The sequence below is a fragment of the Salminus brasiliensis genome, chromosome 13, assembly GCF_030463535.1.
Source record: "Salminus brasiliensis chromosome 13, fSalBra1.hap2, whole genome shotgun sequence".
Lineage (NCBI taxonomy): Eukaryota > Metazoa > Chordata > Actinopteri > Characiformes > Bryconidae > Salminus > Salminus brasiliensis.
This window is the reverse complement of record NC_132890.1, coordinates 13,379,817-13,399,816: the sequence shown is the minus strand read 5'-3', so window position 1 is coordinate 13,399,816 and position 20,000 is coordinate 13,379,817. Positions and strand designations below refer to the sequence as shown.

Sequence of the window (20,000 nt, the reverse complement as noted above, 5' to 3'; positions counted from 1 at the left end):
GAACGGGGACCCATGAATGGCGGCCCATGACTTGAGGTTGCGTGTAACGGTGAAATAAACATCACGGCTGTGACGAAACGGTGCTGTTATTGCCCCACGGCTCACTCCCTTTCGTGATGTGTTGCTTTAATGTGACCTAAGTAAGTGATCTAAATTAGCAGGTGTTTTTTTGTTTGTTTGTTTGTTTTTAACAGCAAATATTGGGCTTGTCCCACCCATGAGCTGCAACTGTGATTGGTTGTAGTTCTGCTCTGCGTTGACATCCTGTAACAGACTTTCCCCCCCATGTTGTCAGTTTCCTCAAACGTACACTGACCCCTACTGGCAGGCTTGGGTTACTTTTATCCACAGCATTCCCTCCACAGAGTTCTTGTTGAATATTTTACAGTGTTTTGTTTTGAGAGCAACTGGCTATAATTAAGCCAAACTGCAACTGATTGGTTTCCATCCCATGGCAGGCCATGCAGGTGGGCTTAAACGGCATCTGACGCTGAAATGTTTCGACTCTGAAGACTCCAAAGGCCGTATGAAATGTAACACAAGGACGTACATGTAAAAGAAAGGGTAATGCGTTGTAGATTTGTGAAAGCGTAAAGTAAGATGGAGTAAAAGTAAGAAAAGCAAGTGAAAGAATGTGCATGTAAGTGCTTGAGGATGGCAAAAGCTTACAGCACCTGGTATTCCCAGGCGGTCTCCCATCCAAGTACTAACCAGGCCCGACCCTGCTTAGCAGCCGAGATCAGACGAGATCAGGCGTGCTCAGGGTGGTATGGCCGTAAGCGAGAGCACTGCTTCCACTCAGCCTATTTATAAGCATGCGGCAAAAGACGGCTGCCTTTTCCACACTACAGGGGACACACATTTACTCGCCCTCCTTTCTTACTTCCAAAGCAACCCCACCAAGCTCATTCAAACCAATCACACATTTCATTGCTCTCTCCTGTCCTCCTTCTCTTTTCACAAAAAAAATAAAACAACAAAACTTGCTCTTTTGGCTGACACTTGAACATTCAGCAACAAAGGCTAACGCCGGCCGCCAGACTCGGCCTTGTCAACATAAAAGTCACATAAGCCACATGAGTCGAATGGGCTCGTGAAACGGGACAATTACAAAATCACAAATCTTTCTCAACTGTCTTGGCTCCTTTTATTTACACCCCTAAATTCCACATACTAAGGTACAACAGGAATACGGGATAAATGCAGAGGCTACTTCCTACCAATATGGAAGCCGGGCAAAAAAAAAAAAAAGAAAAAAGCTCACGCTAGCACGCCGGGCGAAGCATCGCTCTGAGGTGAGTTGCGAGTCGCAGGGATGCCGGTGAAGCAGGCTCGGGCTGAGTGGGCCAGCCAGCCTTTTGACTTAGGGAAGTGGCGTCGCCATGTCAAGTTCAAAGAGCTCTGTGAAGCTTTAGGGGGACAAAAGAACAACTGTTGTAGATGCAGGCAGGTCTGGGAGGAGAATTTTAAAAAAACTCAATACAACTGGAAATCAGCCCCCCGAAACGAGAACGGGGACCCATGAATGGCGGCCCATGACTTGAGGTTGCGTGTAACGGTGAAATAAACATCACGGCTGTGACGAAACGGTGCTGTTATTGCCCCACGGCTCACTCCCTTTCGTGATGTGTTGCTTTAATGTGACCTAAGTAAGTGATCTAAATTAGCAGGTGTTTTTTTGTTTGTTTGTTTGTTTTTAACAGCAAATATTGGGCTTGTCCCACCCATGAGCTGCAACTGTGATTGGTTGTAGTTCTGCTCTGCGTTGACATCCTGTAACAGACTTTCCCCCCCATGTTGTCAGTTTCCTCAAACGTACACTGACCCCTACTGGCAGGCTTGGGTTACTTTTATCCACAGCATTCCCTCCACAGAGTTCTTGTTGAATATTTTCCAGTGTTTTGTTTTGAGAGCAACTGGCTATAATTAAGCCAAACTGCAACTGATTGGTTTCCATCCCATGGCAGGCCATGCAGGTGGGCTTAAACGGCATCTGACGCTGAAATGTTTCGACTCTGAAGACTCCAAAGGCCGTATGAAATGTAACACAAGGACGTACATGTAAAAGAAAGGGTAATGCGTTGTAGATTTGTGAAAGCGTAAAGTAAGATGGAGTAAAAGTAAGAAAAGCAAGTGAAAGAATGTGCATGTAAGTGCTTGAGGATGGCAAAAGCTTACAGCACCTGGTATTCCCAGGCGGTCTCCCATCCAAGTACTAACCAGGCCCGACCCTGCTTAGCTTCCGAGATCAGACGAGATCGGGCGTGCTCAGGGTGGTATGGCCGTAAGCGAGAGCACTGCTTCCACTCAGCCTATTTATAAGCATGCGGCAAAAGACGGCTGCCTTTTCCACACTACAGGGGACACACATTTACTCGCCCTCCTTTCTTACTTCCAAAGCAACCCCACCAAGCTCATTCAAACCAATCACACATTTCATTGCTCTCTCCTGTCCTCCTTCTCTTTTCACAAAAAAAATAAAACAACAAAACTTGCTCTTTTGGCTGACACTTGAACATTCAGCAACAAAGGCTAACGCCGGCCGCCAGACTCGGCCTTGTCAACATAAAAGTCACATAAGCCACATGAGTCGAATGGGCTCGTGAAACGGGACAATTACAAAATCACAAATCTTTCTCAACTGTCTTGGCTCCTTTTATTTACACCCCTAAATTCCACATACTAAGGTACAACAGGAATACGGGATAAATGCAGAGGCTACTTCCTACCAATATGGAAGCCGGGCAAAAAAAAAAAAAGAAAAAAGCTCACGCTAGCACGCCGGGCGAAGCATCGCTCTGAGGTGAGTTGCGAGTCGCAGGGATGCCGGTGAAGCAGGCTCGGGCTGAGTGGGCCAGCCAGCCTTTTGACTTAGGGAAGTGGCGTCGCCATGTCAAGTTCAAAGAGCTCTGTGAAGCTTTAGGGGGACAAAAGAACAACTGTTGTAGATGCAGGCAGGTCTGGGAGGAGAATTTTAAAAAAACTCAATACAACTGGAAATCAGCCCCCCGAAACGAGAACGGGGACCCATGAATGGCGGCCCATGACTTGAGGTTGCGTGTAACGGTGAAATAAACATCACGGCTGTGACGAAACGGTGCTGTTATTGCCCCACGGCTCACTCCCTTTCGTGATGTGTTGCTTTAATGTGACCTAAGTAAGTGATCTAAATTAGCAGGTGTTTTTTTGTTTGTTTGTTTGTTTTTAACAGCAAATATTGGGCTTGTCCCACCCATGAGCTGCAACTGTGATTGGTTGTAGTTCTGCTCTGCGTTGACATCCTGTAACAGACTTTCCCCCCCATGTTGTCAGTTTCCTCAAACGTACACTGACCCCTACTGGCAGGCTTGGGTTACTTTTATCCACAGCATTCCCTCCACAGAGTTCTTGTTGAATATTTTCCAGTGTTTTGTTTTGAGAGCAACTGGCTATAATTAAGCCAAACTGCAACTGATTGGTTTCCATCCCATGGCAGGCCATGCAGGTGGGCTTAAACGGCATCTGACGCTGAAATGTTTCGACTCTGAAGACTCCAAAGGCCGTATGAAATGTAACACAAGGACGTACATGTAAAAGAAAGGGTAATGCGTTGTAGATTTGTGAAAGCGTAAAGTAAGATGGAGTAAAAGTAAGAAAAGCAAGTGAAAGAATGTGCATGTAAGTGCTTGAGGATGGCAAAAGCTCACAGCACCTGGTATTCCCAGGCGGTCTCCCATCCAAGTACTAACCAGGCCCGACCCTGCTTAGCTTCCGAGATCAGACGAGATCGGGCGTGCTCAGGGTGGTATGGCCGTAAGCGAGAGCACTGCTTCCACTCAGCCTATTTATAAGCATGCGGCAAAAGACGGCTGCCTTTTCCACACTACAGGGGACACACATTTACTCGCCCTCCTTTCTTACTTCCAAAGCAACCCCACCAAGCTCATTCAAACCAATCACACATTTCATTGCTCTCTCCTGTCCTCCTTCTCTTTTCACAAAAAAAAATAAAACAACAAAACTTGCTCTTTTGGCTGACACTTGAACATTCAGCAACAAAGGCTAACGCCGGCCGCCAGACTCGGCCTTGTCAACATAAAAGTCACATAAGCCACATGAGTCGAATGGGCTCGTGAAACGGGACAATTACAAAATCACAAATCTTTCTCAACTGTCTTGGCTCCTTTTATTTACACCCCTAAATTCCACATACTAAGGTACAACAGGAATACGGGATAAATGCAGAGGCTACTTCCTACCAATATGGAAGCCGGGCAAAAAAAAAAAAAGAAAAAAGCTCACGCTAGCACGCCGGGCGAAGCATCGCTCTGAGGTGAGTTGCGAGTCGCAGGGATGCCGGTGAAGCAGGCTCGGGCTGAGTGGGCCAGCCAGCCTTTTGACTTAGGGAAGTGGCGTCGCCATGTCAAGTTCAAAGAGCTCTGTGAAGCTTTAGGGGGACAAAAGAACAACTGTTGTAGATGCAGGCAGGTCTGGGAGGAGAATTTTAAAAAAACTCAATACAACTGGAAATCAGCCCCCCGAAACGAGAACGGGGACCCATGAATGGCGGCCCATGACTTGAGGTTGCGTGTAACGGTGAAATAAACATCACGGCTGTGACGAAACGGTGCTGTTATTGCCCCACGGCTCACTCCCTTTCGTGATGTGTTGCTTTAATGTGACCTAAGTAAGTGATCTAAATTAGCAGGTGTTTTTTTGTTTGTTTGTTTGTTTTTAACAGCAAATATTGGGCTTGTCCCACCCATGAGCTGCAACTGTGATTGGTTGTAGTTCTGCTCTGCGTTGACATCCTGTAACAGACTTTCCCCCCCATGTTGTCAGTTTCCTCAAACGTACACTGACCCCTACTGGCAGGCTTGGGTTACTTTTATCCACAGCATTCCCTCCACAGAGTTCTTGTTGAATATTTTCCAGTGTTTTGTTTTGAGAGCAACTGGCTATAATTAAGCCAAACTGCAACTGATTGGTTTCCATCCCATGGCAGGCCATGCAGGTGGGCTTAAACGGCATCTGACGCTGAAATGTTTCGACTCTGAAGACTCCAAAGGCCGTATGAAATGTAACACAAGGACGTACATGTAAAAGAAAGGGTAATGCGTTGTAGATTTGTGAAAGCGTAAAGTAAGATGGAGTAAAAGTAAGAAAAGCAAGTGAAAGAATGTGCATGTAAGTGCTTGAGGATGGCAAAAGCTCACAGCACCTGGTATTCCCAGGCGGTCTCCCATCCAAGTACTAACCAGGCCCTACCCTGCTTAGCTTCCGAGATCAGACGAGATCGGGCGTGCTCAGGGTGGTATGGCCGTAAGCGAGAGCACTGCTTCCACTCAGCCTATTTATAAGCATGCGGCAAAAGACGGCTGCCTTTTCCACACTACAGGGGACACACATTTACTCGCCCTCCTTTCTTACTTCCAAAGCAACCCCACCAAGCTCATTCAAACCAATCACACATTTCATTGCTCTCTCCTGTCCTCCTTCTCTTTTCACAAAAAAAATAAAACAACAAAACTTGCTCTTTTGGCTGACACTTGAACATTCAGCAACAAAGGCTAACGCCGGCCGCCAGACTCGGCCTTGTCAACATAAAAGTCACATAAGCCACATGAGTCGAATGGGCTCGTGAAACGGGACAATTACAAAATCACAAATCTTTCTCAACTGTCTTGGCTCCTTTTATTTACACCCCTAAATTCCACATACTAAGGTACAACAGGAATACGGGATAAATGCAGAGGCTACTTCCTACCAATATGGAAGCCGGGCAAAAAAAAAAAAAGAAAAAAGCTCACGCTAGCACGCCGGGCGAAGCATCGCTCTGAGGTGAGTTGCGAGTCGCAGGGATGCCGGTGAAGCAGGCTCGGGCTGAGTGGGCCAGCCAGCCTTTTGACTTAGGGAAGTGGCGTCGCCATGTCAAGTTCAAAGAGCTCTGTGAAGCTTTAGGGGGACAAAAGAACAACTGTTGTAGATGCAGGCAGGTCTGGGAGGAGAATTTTAAAAAAACTCAATACAACTGGAAATCAGCCCCCCGAAACGAGAACGGGGACCCATGAATGGCGGCCCATGACTTGAGGTTGCGTGTAACGGTGAAATAAACATCACGGCTGTGACGAAACGGTGCTGTTATTGCCCCACGGCTCACTCCCTTTCGTGATGTGTTGCTTTAATGTGACCTAAGTAAGTGATCTAAATTAGCAGGTGTTTTTTTGTTTGTTTGTTTGTTTTTAACAGCAAATATTGGGCTTGTCCCACCCATGAGCTGCAACTGTGATTGGTTGTAGTTCTGCTCTGCGTTGACATCCTGTAACAGACTTTCCCCCCCATGTTGTCAGTTTCCTCAAACGTACACTGACCCCTACTGGCAGGCTTGGGTTACTTTTATCCACAGCATTCCCTCCACAGAGTTCTTGTTGAATATTTTACAGTGTTTTGTTTTGAGAGCAACTGGCTATAATTAAGCCAAACTGCAACTGATTGGTTTCCATCCCATGGCAGGCCATGCAGGTGGGCTTAAACGGCATCTGACGCTGAAATGTTTCGACTCTGAAGACTCCAAAGGCCGTATGAAATGTAACACAAGGACGTACATGTAAAAGAAAGGGTAATGCGTTGTAGATTTGTGAAAGCGTAAAGTAAGATGGAGTAAAAGTAAGAAAAGCAAGTGAAAGAATGTGCATGTAAGTGCTTGAGGATGGCAAAAGCTCACAGCACCTGGTATTCCCAGGCGGTCTCCCATCCAAGTACTAACCAGGCCCGACCCTGCTTAGCTTCCGAGATCAGACGAGATCGGGCGTGCTCAGGGTGGTATGGCCGTAAGCGAGAGCACTGCTTCCACTCAGCCTATTTATAAGCATGCGGCAAAAGACGGCTGCCTTTTCCACACTACAGGGGACACACATTTACTCGCCCTCCTTTCTTACTTCCAAAGCAACCCCACCAAGCTCATTCAAACCAATCACACATTTCATTGCTCTCTCCTGTCCTCCTTCTCTTTTCACAAAAAAAAATAAAACAACAAAACTTGCTCTTTTGGCTGACACTTGAACATTCAGCAACAAAGGCTAACGCCGGCCGCCAGACTCGGCCTTGTCAACATAAAAGTCACATAAGCCACATGAGTCGAATGGGCTCGTGAAACGGGACAATTACAAAATCACAAATCTTTCTCAACTGTCTTGGCTCCTTTTATTTACACCCCTAAATTCCACATACTAAGGTACAACAGGAATACGGGATAAATGCAGAGGCTACTTCCTACCAATATGGAAGCCGGGCAAAAAAAAAAAAAGAAAAAAGCTCACGCTAGCACGCCGGGCGAAGCATCGCTCTGAGGTGAGTTGCGAGTCGCAGGGATGCCGGTGAAGCAGGCTCGGGCTGAGTGGGCCAGCCAGCCTTTTGACTTAGGGAAGTGGCGTCGCCATGTCAAGTTCAAAGAGCTCTGTGAAGCTTTAGGGGGACAAAAGAACAACTGTTGTAGATGCAGGCAGGTCTGGGAGGAGAATTTTAAAAAAACTCAATACAACTGGAAATCAGCCCCCCGAAACGAGAACGGGGACCCATGAATGGCGGCCCATGACTTGAGGTTGCGTGTAACGGTGAAATAAACATCACGGCTGTGACGAAACGGTGCTGTTATTGCCCCACGGCTCACTCCCTTTCGTGATGTGTTGCTTTAATGTGACCTAAGTAAGTGATCTAAATTAGCAGGTGTTTTTTTGTTTGTTTGTTTGTTTTTAACAGCAAATATTGGGCTTGTCCCACCCATGAGCTGCAACTGTGATTGGTTGTAGTTCTGCTCTGCGTTGACATCCTGTAACAGACTTTCCCCCCCATGTTGTCAGTTTCCTCAAACGTACACTGACCCCTACTGGCAGGCTTGGGTTACTTTTATCCACAGCATTCCCTCCACAGAGTTCTTGTTGAATATTTTACAGTGTTTTGTTTTGAGAGCAACTGGCTATAATTAAGCCAAACTGCAACTGATTGGTTTCCATCCCATGGCAGGCCATGCAGGTGGGCTTAAACGGCATCTGACGCTGAAATGTTTCGACTCTGAAGACTCCAAAGGCCGTATGAAATGTAACACAAGGACGTACATGTAAAAGAAAGGGTAATGCGTTGTAGATTTGTGAAAGCGTAAAGTAAGATGGAGTAAAAGTAAGAAAAGCAAGTGAAAGAATGTGCATGTAAGTGCTTGAGGATGGCAAAAGCTCACAGCACCTGGTATTCCCAGGCGGTCTCCCATCCAAGTACTAACCAGGCCCTACCCTGCTTAGCTTCCGAGATCAGACGAGATCGGGCGTGCTCAGGGTGGTATGGCCGTAAGCGAGAGCACTGCTTCCACTCAGCCTATTTATAAGCATGCGGCAAAAGACGGCTGCCTTTTCCACACTACAGGGGACACACATTTACTCGCCCTCCTTTCTTACTTCCAAAGCAACCCCACCAAGCTCATTCAAACCAATCACACATTTCATTGCTCTCTCCTGTCCTCCTTCTCTTTTCACAAAAAAAATAAAACAACAAAACTTGCTCTTTTGGCTGACACTTGAACATTCAGCAACAAAGGCTAACGCCGGCCGCCAGACTCGGCCTTGTCAACATAAAAGTCACATAAGCCACATGAGTCGAATGGGCTCGTGAAACGGGACAATTACAAAATCACAAATCTTTCTCAACTGTCTTGGCTCCTTTTATTTACACCCCTAAATTCCACATACTAAGGTACAACAGGAATACGGGATAAATGCAGAGGCTACTTCCTACCAATATGGAAGCCGGGCAAAAAAAAAAAAAGAAAAAAGCTCACGCTAGCACGCCGGGCGAAGCATCGCTCTGAGGTGAGTTGCGAGTCGCAGGGATGCCGGTGAAGCAGGCTCGGGCTGAGTGGGCCAGCCAGCCTTTTGACTTAGGGAAGTGGCGTCGCCATGTCAAGTTCAAAGAGCTCTGTGAAGCTTTAGGGGGACAAAAGAACAACTGTTGTAGATGCAGGCAGGTCTGGGAGGAGAATTTTAAAAAAACTCAATACAACTGGAAATCAGCCCCCCGAAACGAGAACGGGGACCCATGAATGGCGGCCCATGACTTGAGGTTGCGTGTAACGGTGAAATAAACATCACGGCTGTGACGAAACGGTGCTGTTATTGCCCCACGGCTCACTCCCTTTCGTGATGTGTTGCTTTAATGTGACCTAAGTAAGTGATCTAAATTAGCAGGTGTTTTTTTGTTTGTTTGTTTGTTTTTAACAGCAAATATTGGGCTTGTCCCACCCATGAGCTGCAACTGTGATTGGTTGTAGTTCTGCTCTGCGTTGACATCCTGTAACAGACTTTCCCCCCCATGTTGTCAGTTTCCTCAAACGTACACTGACCCCTACTGGCAGGCTTGGGTTACTTTCATCCACAGCATTCCCTCCACAGAGTTCTTGTTGAATATTTTCCAGTGTTTTGTTTTGAGAGCAACTGGCTATAATTAAGCCAAACTGCAACTGATTGGTTTCCATCCCATGGCAGGCCATGCAGGTGGGCTTAAACGGCATCTGACGCTGAAATGTTTCGACTCTGAAGACTCCAAAGGCCGTATGAAATGTAACACAAGGACGTACATGTAAAAGAAAGGGTAATGCGTTGTAGATTTGTGAAAGCGTAAAGTAAGATGGAGTAAAAGTAAGAAAAGCAAGTGAAAGAATGTGCATGTAAGTGCTTGAGGATGGCAAAAGCTCACAGCACCTGGTATTCCCAGGCGGTCTCCCATCCAAGTACTAACCAGGCCCGACCCTGCTTAGCTTCCGAGATCAGACAAGATCGGGCGTGCTCAGGGTGGTATGGCCGTAAGCGAGAGCACTGCTTCCACTCAGCCTATTTATAAGCATGCGGCAAAAGACGGCTGCCTTTTCCACACTACAGGGGACACACATTTACTCGCCCTCCTTTCTTACTTCCAAAGCAACCCCACCAAGCTCATTCAAACCAATCACACATTTCATTGCTCTCTCCTGTCCTCCTTCTCTTTTCACAAAAAAAATAAAACAACAAAACTTGCTCTTTTGGCTGACACTTGAACATTCAGCAACAAAGGCTAACGCCGGCCGCCAGACTCGGCCTTGTCAACATAAAAGTCACATAAGCCACATGAGTCGAATGGGCTCGTGAAACGGGACAATTACAAAATCACAAATCTTTCTCAACTGTCTTGGCTCCTTTTATTTACACCCCTAAATTCCACATACTAAGGTACAACAGGAATACGGGATAAATGCAGAGGCTACTTCCTACCAATATGGAAGCCGGGCAAAAAAAAAAAAAGAAAAAAGCTCACGCTAGCACGCCGGGCGAAGCATCGCTCTGAGGTGAGTTGCGAGTCGCAGGGATGCCGGTGAAGCAGGCTCGGGCTGAGTGGGCCAGCCAGCCTTTTGACTTAGGGAAGTGGCGTCGCCATGTCAAGTTCAAAGAGCTCTGTGAAGCTTTAGGGGGACAAAAGAACAACTGTTGTAGATGCAGGCAGGTCTGGGAGGAGAATTTTAAAAAAACTCAATACAACTGGAAATCAGCCCCCCGAAACGAGAACGGGGACCCATGAATGGCGGCCCATGACTTGAGGTTGCGTGTAACGGTGAAATAAACATCACGGCTGTGACGAAACGGTGCTGTTATTGCCCCACGGCTCACTCCCTTTCGTGATGTGTTGCTTTAATGTGACCTAAGTAAGTGATCTAAATTAGCAGGTGTTTTTTTGTTTGTTTGTTTGTTTTTAACAGCAAATATTGGGCTTGTCCCACCCATGAGCTGCAACTGTGATTGGTTGTAGTTCTGCTCTGCGTTGACATCCTGTAACAGACTTTCCCCCCCATGTTGTCAGTTTCCTCAAACGTACACTGACCCCTACTGGCAGGCTTGGGTTACTTTTATCCACAGCATTCCCTCCACAGAGTTCTTGTTGAATATTTTACAGTGTTTTGTTTTGAGAGCAACTGGCTATAATTAAGCCAAACTGCAACTGATTGGTTTCCATCCCATGGCAGGCCATGCAGGTGGGCTTAAACGGCATCTGACGCTGAAATGTTTCGACTCTGAAGACTCCAAAGGCCGTATGAAATGTAACACAAGGACGTACATGTAAAAGAAAGGGTAATGCGTTGTAGATTTGTGAAAGCGTAAAGTAAGATGGAGTAAAAGTAAGAAAAGCAAGTGAAAGAATGTGCATGTAAGTGCTTGAGGATGGCAAAAGCTTACAGCACCTGGTATTCCCAGGCGGTCTCCCATCCAAGTACTAACCAGGCCCGACCCTGCTTAGCAGCCGAGATCAGACGAGATCGGGCGTGCTCAGGGTGGTATGGCCGTAAGCGAGAGCACTGCTTCCACTCAGCCTATTTATAAGCATGCGGCAAAAGACGGCTGCCTTTTCCACACTACAGGGGACACACATTTACTCGCCCTCCTTTCTTACTTCCAAAGCAACCCCACCAAGCTCATTCAAACCAATCACACATTTCATTGCTCTCTCCTGTCCTCCTTCTCTTTTCACAAAAAAAATAAAACAACAAAACTTGCTCTTTTGGCTGACACTTGAACATTCAGCAACAAAGGCTAACGCCGGCCGCCAGACTCGGCCTTGTCAACATAAAAGTCACATAAGCCACATGAGTCGAATGGGCTCGTGAAACGGGACAATTACAAAATCACAAATCTTTCTCAACTGTCTTGGCTCCTTTTATTTACACCCCTAAATTCCACATACTAAGGTACAACAGGAATACGGGATAAATGCAGAGGCTACTTCCTACCAATATGGAAGCCGGGCAAAAAAAAAAAAAGAAAAAAGCTCACGCTAGCACGCCGGGCGAAGCATCGCTCTGAGGTGAGTTGCGAGTCGCAGGGATGCCGGTGAAGCAGGCTCGGGCTGAGTGGGCCAGCCAGCCTTTTGACTTAGGGAAGTGGCGTCGCCATGTCAAGTTCAAAGAGCTCTGTGAAGCTTTAGGGGGACAAAAGAACAACTGTTGTAGATGCAGGCAGGTCTGGGAGGAGAATTTTAAAAAAACTCAATACAACTGGAAATCAGCCCCCCGAAACGAGAACGGGGACCCATGAATGGCGGCCCATGACTTGAGGTTGCGTGTAACGGTGAAATAAACATCACGGCTGTGACGAAACGGTGCTGTTATTGCCCCACGGCTCACTCCCTTTCGTGATGTGTTGCTTTAATGTGACCTAAGTAAGTGATCTAAATTAGCAGGTGTTTTTTTGTTTGTTTGTTTGTTTTTAACAGCAAATATTGGGCTTGTCCCACCCATGAGCTGCAACTGTGATTGGTTGTAGTTCTGCTCTGCGTTGACATCCTGTAACAGACTTTCCCCCCCATGTTGTCAGTTTCCTCAAACGTACACTGACCCCTACTGGCAGGCTTGGGTTACTTTCATCCACAGCATTCCCTCCACAGAGTTCTTGTTGAATATTTTCCAGTGTTTTGTTTTGAGAGCAACTGGCTATAATTAAGCCAAACTGCAACTGATTGGTTTCCATCCCATGGCAGGCCATGCAGGTGGGCTTAAACGGCATCTGACGCTGAAATGTTTCGACTCTGAAGACTCCAAAGGCCGTATGAAATGTAACACAAGGACGTACATGTAAAAGAAAGGGTAATGCGTTGTAGATTTGTGAAAGCGTAAAGTAAGATGGAGTAAAAGTAAGAAAAGCAAGTGAAAGAATGTGCATGTAAGTGCTTGAGGATGGCAAAAGCTCACAGCACCTGGTATTCCCAGGCGGTCTCCCATCCAAGTACTAACCAGGCCCGACCCTGCTTAGCTTCCGAGATCAGACAAGATCGGGCGTGCTCAGGGTGGTATGGCCGTAAGCGAGAGCACTGCTTCCACTCAGCCTATTTATAAGCATGCGGCAAAAGACGGCTGCCTTTTCCACACTACAGGGGACACACATTTACTCGCCCTCCTTTCTTACTTCCAAAGCAACCCCACCAAGCTCATTCAAACCAATCACACATTTCATTGCTCTCTCCTGTCCTCCTTCTCTTTTCACAAAAAAAATAAAACAACAAAACTTGCTCTTTTGGCTGACACTTGAACATTCAGCAACAAAGGCTAACGCCGGCCGCCAGACTCGGCCTTGTCAACATAAAAGTCACATAAGCCACATGAGTCGAATGGGCTCGTGAAACGGGACAATTACAAAATCACAAATCTTTCTCAACTGTCTTGGCTCCTTTTATTTACACCCCTAAATTCCACATACTAAGGTACAACAGGAATACGGGATAAATGCAGAGGCTACTTCCTACCAATATGGAAGCCGGGCAAAAAAAAAAAAAGAAAAAAGCTCACGCTAGCACGCCGGGCGAAGCATCGCTCTGAGGTGAGTTGCGAGTCGCAGGGATGCCGGTGAAGCAGGCTCGGGCTGAGTGGGCCAGCCAGCCTTTTGACTTAGGGAAGTGGCGTCGCCATGTCAAGTTCAAAGAGCTCTGTGAAGCTTTAGGGGGACAAAAGAACAACTGTTGTAGATGCAGGCAGGTCTGGGAGGAGAATTTTAAAAAAACTCAATACAACTGGAAATCAGCCCCCCGAAACGAGAACGGGGACCCATGAATGGCGGCCCATGACTTGAGGTTGCGTGTAACGGTGAAATAAACATCACGGCTGTGACGAAACGGTGCTGTTATTGCCCCACGGCTCACTCCCTTTCGTGATGTGTTGCTTTAATGTGACCTAAGTAAGTGATCTAAATTAGCAGGTGTTTTTTTGTTTGTTTGTTTGTTTTTAACAGCAAATATTGGGCTTGTCCCACCCATGAGCTGCAACTGTGATTGGTTGTAGTTCTGCTCTGCGTTGACATCCTGTAACAGACTTTCCCCCCCATGTTGTCAGTTTCCTCAAACGTACACTGACCCCTACTGGCAGGCTTGGGTTACTTTTATCCACAGCATTCCCTCCACAGAGTTCTTGTTGAATATTTTACAGTGTTTTGTTTTGAGAGCAACTGGCTATAATTAAGCCAAACTGCAACTGATTGGTTTCCATCCCATGGCAGGCCATGCAGGTGGGCTTAAACGGCATCTGACGCTGAAATGTTTCGACTCTGAAGACTCCAAAGGCCGTATGAAATGTAACACAAGGACGTACATGTAAAAGAAAGGGTAATGCGTTGTAGATTTGTGAAAGCGTAAAGTAAGATGGAGTAAAAGTAAGAAAAGCAAGTGAAAGAATGTGCATGTAAGTGCTTGAGGATGGCAAAAGCTTACAGCACCTGGTATTCCCAGGCGGTCTCCCATCCAAGTACTAACCAGGCCCGACCCTGCTTAGCAGCCGAGATCAGACGAGATCGGGCGTGCTCAGGGTGGTATGGCCGTAAGCGAGAGCACTGCTTCCACTCAGCCTATTTATAAGCATGCGGCAAAAGACGGCTGCCTTTTCCACACTACAGGGGACACACATTTACTCGCCCTCCTTTCTTACTTCCAAAGCAACCCCACCAAGCTCATTCAAACCAATCACACATTTCATTGCTCTCTCCTGTCCTCCTTCTCTTTTCACAAAAAAAATAAAACAACAAAACTTGCTCTTTTGGCTGACACTTGAACATTCAGCAACAAAGGCTAACGCCGGCCGCCAGACTCGGCCTTGTCAACATAAAAGTCACATAAGCCACATGAGTCGAATGGGCTCGTGAAACGGGACAATTACAAAATCACAAATCTTTCTCAACTGTCTTGGCTCCTTTTATTTACACCCCTAAATTCCACATACTAAGGTACAACAGGAATACGGGATAAATGCAGAGGCTACTTCCTACCAATATGGAAGCCGGGCAAAAAAAAAAAAAGAAAAAAGCTCACGCTAGCACGCCGGGCGAAGCATCGCTCTGAGGTGAGTTGCGAGTCGCAGGGATGCCGGTGAAGCAGGCTCGGGCTGAGTGGGCCAGCCAGCCTTTTGACTTAGGGAAGTGGCGTCGCCATGTCAAGTTCAAAGAGCTCTGTGAAGCTTTAGGGGGACAAAAGAACAACTGTTGTAGATGCAGGCAGGTCTGGGAGGAGAATTTTAAAAAAACTCAATACAACTGGAAATCAGCCCCCCGAAACGAGAACGGGGACCCATGAATGGCGGCCCATGACTTGAGGTTGCGTGTAACGGTGAAATAAACATCACGGCTGTGACGAAACGGTGCTGTTATTGCCCCACGGCTCACTCCCTTTCGTGATGTGTTGCTTTAATGTGACCTAAGTAAGTGATCTAAATTAGCAGGTGTTTTTTTGTTTGTTTGTTTGTTTTTAACAGCAAATATTGGGCTTGTCCCACCCATGAGCTGCAACTGTGATTGGTTGTAGTTCTGCTCTGCGTTGACATCCTGTAACAGACTTTCCCCCCCATGTTGTCAGTTTCCTCAAACGTACACTGACCCCTACTGGCAGGCTTGGGTTACTTTTATCCACAGCATTCCCTCCACAGAGTTCTTGTTGAATATTTTACAGTGTTTTGTTTTGAGAGCAACTGGCTATAATTAAGCCAAACTGCAACTGATTGGTTTCCATCCCATGGCAGGCCATGCAGGTGGGCTTAAACGGCATCTGACGCTGAAATGTTTCGACTCTGAAGACTCCAAAGGCCGTATGAAATGTAACACAAGGACGTACATGTAAAAGAAAGGGTAATGCGTTGTAGATTTGTGAAAGCGTAAAGTAAGATGGAGTAAAAGTAAGAAAAGCAAGTGAAAGAATGTGCATGTAAGTGCTTGAGGATGGCAAAAGCTTACAGCACCTGGTATTCCCAGGCGGTCTCCCATCCAAGTACTAACCAGGCCCGACCCTGCTTAGCAGCCGAGATCAGACGAGATCGGGCGTGCTCAGGGTGGTATGGCCGTAAGCGAGAGCACTGCTTCCACTCAGCCTATTTATAAGCATGCGGCAAAAGACGGCTGCCTTTTCCACACTACAGGGGACACACATTTACTCGCCCTCCTTTCTTACTTCCAAAGCAACCCCACCAAGCTCATTCAAACCAATCACACATTTCATTGCTCTCTCCTGTCCTCCTTCTCTTTTCACAAAAAAAATAAAACAACAAAACTTGCTCTTTTGGCTGACACTTGAACATTCAGCAACAAAGGCTAACGCCGGCCGCCAGACTCGGCCTTGTCAACATAAAAGTCACATAAGCCACATGAGTCGAATGGGCTTGTGAAACGGGACAATTACAAAATCACAAATCTTTCTCAACTGTCTTGGCTCCTTTTATTTACACCCCTAAATTCCACATACTAAGGTACAACAGGAATACGGGATAAATGCAGAGGCTACTTCCTACCAATATGGAAGCCGGGCAAAAAAAAAAAAAGAAAAAAGCTCACGCTAGCACGCCGGGCGAAGCATCGCTCTGAGGTGAGTTGCGAGTCGCAGGGATGCCGGTGAAGCAGGCTCGGGCTGAGTGGGCCAGCCAGCCTTTTGACTTAGGGAAGTGGCGTCGCCATGTCAAGTTCAAAGAGCTCTGTGAAGCTTTAGGGGGACAAAAGAACAACTGTTGTAGATGCAGGCAGGTCTGGGAGGAGAATTTAAAAAAAAACTCAATACAACTGGAAATCAGCCCCCCGAAACGAGAACGGGGACCCATGAATGGCGGCCCATGACTTGAGGTTGCGTGTAACGGTGAAATAAACATCACGGCTGTGACGAAACGGTGCTGTTATTGCCCCACGGCTCACTCCCTTTCGTGATGTGTTGCTTTAATGTGACCTAAGTAAGTGATCTAAATTAGCAGGTGTTTTTTTGTTTGTTTGTTTGTTTTTAACAGCAAATATTGGGCTTGTCCCACCCATGAGCTGCAACTGTGATTGGTTGTAGTTCTGCTCTGCGTTGACATCCTGTAACAGACTTTCCCCCCCATGTTGTCAGTTTCCTCAAACGTACACTGACCCCTACTGGCAGGCTTGGGTTACTTTTATCCACAGCATTCCCTCCACAGAGTTCTTGTTGAATATTTTCCAGTGTTTTGTTTTGAGAGCAACTGGCTATAATTAAGCCAAACTGCAACTGATTGGTTTCCATCCCATGGCAGGCCATGCAGGTGGGCTTAAACGGCATCTGACGCTGAAATGTTTCGACTCTGAAGACTCCAAAGGCCGTATGAAATGTAACACAAGGACGTACATGTAAAAGAAAGGGTAATGCGTTGTAGATTTGTGAAAGCGTAAAGTAAGATGGAGTAAAAGTAAGAAAAGCAAGTGAAAGAATGTGCATGTAAGTGCTTGAGGATGGCAAAAGCTCACAGCACCTGGTATTCCCAGGCGGTCTCCCACCCAAGTACTAACCAGGCCCGACCCTGCTTAGCTTCCGAGATCAGACGAGATCGGGCGTGCTCAGGGTGGTATGGCCGTCAGGGAGAGTACTGCTTCCACTCAGCCTATTTATAAGCATGCGGCAAAAGACGGCTGCCTTTTCCACACTACAGGGGACACACATTTACTCGCCCTCCTTTCTTACTTCCAAAGCAACCCCACCAAGCTCATTCAAACCAATCACACATTTCATTGCTCTCTCCTGTCCTCCTTCTCTTTTCACAAAAAAAATAAAACAACAAAACTTGCTCTTTTGGCTGACACTTGAACATTCAGCAACAAAGGCTAACGCCGGCCGCCAGACTCGGCCTTGTCAACATAAAAGTCACATAAGCCACATGAGTCGAATGGGCTCGTGAAACGGGACAATTACAAAATCACAAATCTTTCTCAACTGTCTTGGCTCCTTTTATTTACACCCCTAAATTCCACATACTAAGGTACAACAGGAATACGGGATAAATGCAGAGGCTACTTCCTACCAATATGGAAGCCGGGCAAAAAAAAAAAAAGAAAAAAGCTCACGCTAGCACGCCGGGCGAAGCATCGCTCTGAGGTGAGTTGCGAGTCGCAGGGATGCCGGTGAAGCAGGCTCGGGCTGAGTGGGCCAGCCAGCCTTTTGACTTAGGGAAGTGGCGTCGCCATGTCAAGTTCAAAGAGCTCTGTGAAGCTTTAGGGGGACAAAAGAACAACTGTTGTAGATGCAGGCAGGTCTGGGAGGAGAATTTAAAAAAAAACTCAATACAACTGGAAATCAGCCCCCCGAAACGAGAACGGGGACCCATGAATGGCGGCCCATGACTTGAGGTTGCGTGTAACGGTGAAATAAACATCACGGCTGTGACGAAACGGTGCTGTTATTGCCCCACGGCTCACTCCCTTTCGTGATGTGTTGCTTTAATGTGACCTAAGTAAGTGATCTAAATTAGCAGGTGTTTTTTTGTTTGTTTGTTTGTTTTTAACAGCAAATATTGGGCTTGTCCCACCCATGAGCTGCAACTGTGATTGGTTGTAGTTCTGCTCTGCGTTGACATCCTGTAACAGACTTTCCCCCCCATGTTGTCAGTTTCCTCAAACGTACACTGACCCCTACTGGCAGGCTTGGGTTACTTTTATCCACAGCATTCCCTCCACAGAGTTCTTGTTGAATATTTTACAGTGTTTTGTTTTGAGAGCAACTGGCTATAATTAAGCCAAACTGCAACTGATTGGTTTCCATCCCATGGCAGGCCATGCAGGTGGGCTTAAACGGCATCTGACGCTGAAATGTTTCGACTCTGAAGACTCCAAAGGCCGTATGAAATGTAACACAAGGACGTACATGTAAAAGAAAGGGTAATGCGTTGTAGATTTGTGAAAGCGTAAAGTAAGATGGAGTAAAAGTAAGAAAAGCAAGTGAAAGAATGTGCATGTAAGTGCTTGAGGATGGCAAAAGCTTACAGCACCTGGTATTCCCAGGCGGTCTCCCATCCAAGTACTAACCAGGCCCGACCCTGCTTAGCTTCCGAGATCAGACTAGATCGGGCGTGCTCAGGGTGGTATGGCCGTAAGCGAGAGCACTGCTTCCACTCAGCCTATTTATAAGCATGCGGCAAAAGACGGCTGCCTTTTCCACACTACAGGGGACACACATTTACTCGCCCTCCTTTCTTACTTCCAAAGCAACCCCACCAAGCTCATTCAAACCAATCACACATTTCATTGCTCTCTCCTGTCCTCCTTCTCTTTTCACAAAAAAAATAAAACAACAAAACTTGCTCTTTTGGCTGACACTTGAACATTCAGCAACAAAGGCTAACGCCGGCCGCCAGACTCGGCCTTGTCAACATAAAAGTCACATAAGCCACATGAGTCGAATGGGCTTGTGAAACGGGACAATTACAAAATCACAAATCTTTCTCAACTGTCTTGGCTCCTTTTATTTACACCCCTAAATTCCACATACTAAGGTACAACAGGAATACGGGATAAATGCAGAGGCTACTTCCTACCAATATGGAAGCCGGGCAAAAAAAAAAAAAGAAAAAAGCTCACGCTAGCACGCCGGGCGAAGCATCGCTCTGAGGTGAGTTGCGAGTCGCAGGGATGCCGGTGAAGCAGGCTCGGGCTGAGTGGGCCAGCCAGCCTTTTGACTTAGGGAAGTGGCGTCGCCATGTCAAGTTCAAAGAGCTCTGTGAAGCTTTAGGGGGACAAAAGAACAACTGTTGTAGATGCAGGCAGGTCTGGGAGGAGAATTTAAAAAAAAACTCAATACAACTGGAAATCAGCCCCCCGAAACGAGAACGGGGACCCATGAATGGCGGCCCATGACTTGAGGTTGCGTGTAACGGTGAAATAAACATCACGGCTGTGACGAAACGGTGCTGTTATTGCCCCACGGCTCACTCCCTTTCGTGATGTGTTGCTTTAATGTGACCTAAGTAAGTGATCTAAATTAGCAGGTGTTTTTTTGTTTGTTTGTTTGTTTTTAACAGCAAATATTGGGCTTGTCCCACCCATGAGCTGCAACTGTGATTGGTTGTAGTTCTGCTCTGCGTTGACATCCTGTAACAGACTTTCCCCCCCATGTTGTCAGTTTCCTCAAACGTACACTGACCCCTACTGGCAGGCTTGGGTTACTTTTATCCACAGCATTCCCTCCACAGAGTTCTTGTTGAATATTTTACAGTG

General features: G+C 46.6%; 13 non-coding genes across 13 annotated transcripts; all 13 read right to left on the bottom strand.

The window, feature by feature from the left end:
• Positions 1-662: 662 nt before the first annotated feature.
• On the bottom strand, positions 663-781 carry LOC140575870 (5S ribosomal RNA). Its single transcript, XR_011981126.1, has one exon. It is a non-coding gene; the product is annotated as a 5S ribosomal RNA (ribosomal RNA).
• A 1,390-nt stretch (positions 782-2,171) lies between these two features.
• Positions 2,172-2,290, bottom strand: LOC140576167 (5S ribosomal RNA). The gene has a single exon (XR_011981395.1). It is a non-coding gene; the product is annotated as a 5S ribosomal RNA (ribosomal RNA).
• Positions 2,291-3,679: 1,389 nt separating this feature from the next.
• On the bottom strand, positions 3,680-3,798 carry LOC140576448 (5S ribosomal RNA). The gene has a single exon (XR_011981660.1). It is a non-coding gene; the product is annotated as a 5S ribosomal RNA (ribosomal RNA).
• A 1,390-nt stretch (positions 3,799-5,188) lies between these two features.
• LOC140576423 (5S ribosomal RNA) lies at positions 5,189-5,307 on the bottom strand. The gene has a single exon (XR_011981637.1). It is a non-coding gene; the product is annotated as a 5S ribosomal RNA (ribosomal RNA).
• Positions 5,308-6,696: 1,389 nt separating this feature from the next.
• LOC140576447 (5S ribosomal RNA) lies at positions 6,697-6,815 on the bottom strand. Its single transcript, XR_011981659.1, has one exon. It is a non-coding gene; the product is annotated as a 5S ribosomal RNA (ribosomal RNA).
• A 1,390-nt stretch (positions 6,816-8,205) lies between these two features.
• Positions 8,206-8,324, bottom strand: LOC140576422 (5S ribosomal RNA). Its single transcript, XR_011981636.1, has one exon. It is a non-coding gene; the product is annotated as a 5S ribosomal RNA (ribosomal RNA).
• Positions 8,325-9,713: 1,389 nt separating this feature from the next.
• Positions 9,714-9,832, bottom strand: LOC140575777 (5S ribosomal RNA). The gene has a single exon (XR_011981040.1). It is a non-coding gene; the product is annotated as a 5S ribosomal RNA (ribosomal RNA).
• Positions 9,833-11,221: 1,389 nt separating this feature from the next.
• On the bottom strand, positions 11,222-11,340 carry LOC140575741 (5S ribosomal RNA). The gene has a single exon (XR_011981006.1). It is a non-coding gene; the product is annotated as a 5S ribosomal RNA (ribosomal RNA).
• A 1,389-nt stretch (positions 11,341-12,729) lies between these two features.
• On the bottom strand, positions 12,730-12,848 carry LOC140575776 (5S ribosomal RNA). Its single transcript, XR_011981039.1, has one exon. It is a non-coding gene; the product is annotated as a 5S ribosomal RNA (ribosomal RNA).
• A 1,389-nt stretch (positions 12,849-14,237) lies between these two features.
• Positions 14,238-14,356, bottom strand: LOC140575739 (5S ribosomal RNA). Its single transcript, XR_011981004.1, has one exon. It is a non-coding gene; the product is annotated as a 5S ribosomal RNA (ribosomal RNA).
• Positions 14,357-15,745: 1,389 nt separating this feature from the next.
• LOC140575738 (5S ribosomal RNA) lies at positions 15,746-15,864 on the bottom strand. Its single transcript, XR_011981003.1, has one exon. It is a non-coding gene; the product is annotated as a 5S ribosomal RNA (ribosomal RNA).
• A 1,390-nt stretch (positions 15,865-17,254) lies between these two features.
• LOC140575915 (5S ribosomal RNA) lies at positions 17,255-17,373 on the bottom strand. Its single transcript, XR_011981168.1, has one exon. It is a non-coding gene; the product is annotated as a 5S ribosomal RNA (ribosomal RNA).
• Positions 17,374-18,763: 1,390 nt separating this feature from the next.
• LOC140575723 (5S ribosomal RNA) lies at positions 18,764-18,882 on the bottom strand. The gene has a single exon (XR_011980988.1). It is a non-coding gene; the product is annotated as a 5S ribosomal RNA (ribosomal RNA).
• Positions 18,883-20,000: the final 1,118 nt, after the last annotated feature.